The sequence below is a fragment of the Theobroma cacao genome, unplaced genomic scaffold (genome assembly GCF_053813885.1).
Source record: "Theobroma cacao isolate CCN51 unplaced genomic scaffold, ASM5381388v1 tig011, whole genome shotgun sequence".
Taxonomy (NCBI): Eukaryota; Viridiplantae; Streptophyta; class Magnoliopsida; order Malvales; family Malvaceae; genus Theobroma; species Theobroma cacao.
In genome coordinates this window covers 1,134,692-1,137,950 of record NW_028291722.1, presented here as the reverse complement: position 1 = coordinate 1,137,950, position 3,259 = coordinate 1,134,692, and positions in this window count along the sequence as shown.

The following is a 3,259-nucleotide window of genomic DNA, read 5'->3' as shown; positions in this document are numbered from 1 at the left end:
ATTACAATCTGTTTTAATCAAAAAATGTAAAAACAATTCAAAATAAATTCAATAATGGGATCATAAAGGCATTTAAACCGAGTAATAAGGCTTTTCTAGGCTTGATTGACTATAAATGAACTTTCCTTGACAATGGATGGCTTTTGCTCCATGTTTCTAGAGGTAAACAATCTATTACAATATGTTTTAATCAAAAAATGTAAAAAAAATTCAAAATAAATTCAATAATGGGATTATAAAGGCATTTAAACCGAGTAATAAGGCTTTTCTAGGCATGAGTGACTATAAATGAACTTTTCTTGACAATGGATGGCATTCGCTCCATGTTTCCCGAGGCAAACAATCAATTACAATCTGTTTTAATAAAAAAATGTAAAAACAATTCAAAATAAATTCAATAATGGGATTATAAAGGCATTTAAACCGAGTAATAAGGCTTTTCTAGGCTTGAGTGACTATAAATGAACTTTTTTTGACAATGGATGGCTTTTGCCCCATGTTTCTAGAGGTAAACATTTAATTACAATATGTTTTAATCAAAAAATGTAAAACAAATTCAAAATAAATTCAATAATGGGATTATAAAGGCATTTAAACCGAGTAATAAGGCTTTTCTAGGCATGAGTGACTATAAATGAACTTTTCTTGACAATGGATGGCATTCGCTCCATGTTTCCCGAGGCAAACAATCAATTACAATCTGTTTTAATCAAAAAATGTAAAAACAATTCAAAATAAATTCAATAATGGGATCATAAAGGCATTTAAACCGAGTAATAAGACTTTTCTAGGCTTGATTGACTATAAATGAATTTTCTTGACAATGGATGGCTTTTGCTCTATGTTTCTAGAGGTAAACAATCTATTACAATATGTTTTAATCAAAAAATGTAAAACAAATTCAAAATAAATTCAATAATGGGATTATAAAGGCATCTAAACCGAGTAATAAGGCTTTTCTAGGCATTAGTGACTATAAATGAAGTATTCTTGACAATGGATAGCTTTTGCTCCAAGTTTCCAGAGGTAAACAATCGATTACAATCTGTTTTAATCAAAAAATGTAAAAAAAATTCAAAATAAACTCAATAATGGGATTATAAAGGCATTTAAACCGAGTAATAAGGCTTTTCTAGGCATGAGTGAATATAAATGAACTTTTGTTGACAATGGATGGCTTTCGCTCCACGTTCCCGAGGCAAACAATCAATTACAATCTGTTTTAATCAAAAAATGTAAAAAACATTCAAAATAAATTCAATAATGGGATTATAAAGGCATTTAAACCGAGTAATAAGGCTTTTCTAGGCATGAGTGACTATAAATGAACTTTTCTTGACAATGGATGGCTTTCGCTCCAAGTATCCCGAGGCAAACATTCAATTAGAATCTGTTTTAATAAAAAAATGTAAAAAAAATTCAAAATAAATTCAATAATGGAATTATAAAGGCATTTAAACCGAATAATAAGGCTTTTCTAGGCATGAGTGACTATAAATGAACTTTTCTTGACAATGGATGGCTTTCGCTCCACGTTTTTCGAGGCAAACAATCAATTACAATCTGTTTTAATCAAAAAATGTAAAAAAAATTCAAAATAAATTCAATAATGGGATTATAAAGGCATTTAAACCGAGTAATAAGGCTTTTCTAGGCATGAGTGACTATAAATGAACTTTTCTTGACAATGGATGGCATTCGCTCCATGTTTCCCGAGGCAAACAATCAATTACAATCTGTTTTAATCAAAAAATGTAAAAAAAATTCAAAATAAATTCAATAATGGGATTATAAAGGCATTTAAACCGAGTAATAAGGCTTTTCTAGGCATGAGTGACTATAAATGAACTTTTCTTGACAATGGATGGCATTCGCTCCATGTTTCCCGAGGCAAACAATCAATTACAATCTGTTTTAATCAAAAAATGTAAAAACAATTCAAAATAAATTCAATAATGGGATTATAAAGGCATTTAAACCGAGTAATAAGGCTTTTCTAGGCTTGATTGACTATAAATGAACTTTTCTTGACAATGGATGGCTTTGGCTCCATGTTTCCCGATGCAAACAATCAATTACAATCTGTTTTAATCAAAAAATGTAAAAACAATTCAAAATAAATTCAATAATGGGATCATAAAGGCATTTAAACCGAGTAATAAGGCTTTTCTAGGCTTGATTGACTATAAATGAACTTTTCTTGACAATGGATGGCTTTTGCTCCATGTTTCTAGAGGTAAACAATCTATTACAATATGTTTTAATCAAAAAATGTAAAAAAAATTCAAAATAAACTCAATAATGGGATTATAAAGGCATTTAAACCGAGTAATAAGGCTTTTCTAGGCATGAGTGACTATAAATGAACTTTTCTTGACAATGGATGGCATTCGCTCCATGTTTCCCGAGGCAAACAATCAATTACAATCTGTTTTAATCAAAAAATGTAAAAACAATTCAAAATAAATTCAATAATGGGATCATAAAGGCATTTAAACCGAGTAATAAGACTTTTCTAGGCTTGATTGACTATAAATGAATTTTCTTGACAATGGATGGCTTTTGCTCTATGTTTCTAGAGGTAAACAATCTATTACAATATGTTTTAATCAAAAAATGTAAAAAAAATTCAAAATAAATTCAATAATGGGATTATAAAGGCATCTAAACCGAGTAATAAGGCTTTTCTAGGCATTAGTGACTATAAATGAAGTATTCTTGACAATGGATAGCTTTTGCTCCAAGTTTCCAGAGGTAAACAATCGATTACAATCTGTTTTAATCAAAAAATGTAAAAAAAATTCAAAATAAACTCAATAATGGGATTATAAAGGCATTTAAACCGAGTAATAAGGCTTTTCTAGGCATGAGTGAATATAAATGAACTTTTGTTGACAATGGATGGCTTTCGCTCCACGTTCCCGAGGCAAACAATCAATTACAATCTGTTTTAATCAAAAAATGTAAAAAACATTCAAAATAAATTCAATAATGGGATTATAAAGGCATTTAAACCGAGTAATAAGGCTTTTCTAGGCATGAGTGACTATAAATGAACTTTTCTTGACAATGGATGGCTTTCGCTCCAAGTATCCCGAGGCAAACATTCAATTAGAATCTGTTTTAATAAAAAAATGTAAAAAAAATTCAAAATAAATTCAATAATGGAATTATAAAGGCATTTAAACCGAATAATAAGGCTTTTCTAGGCATGAGTGACTATAAATGAACTTTTCTTGACAATGGATGGCTTTCGCTC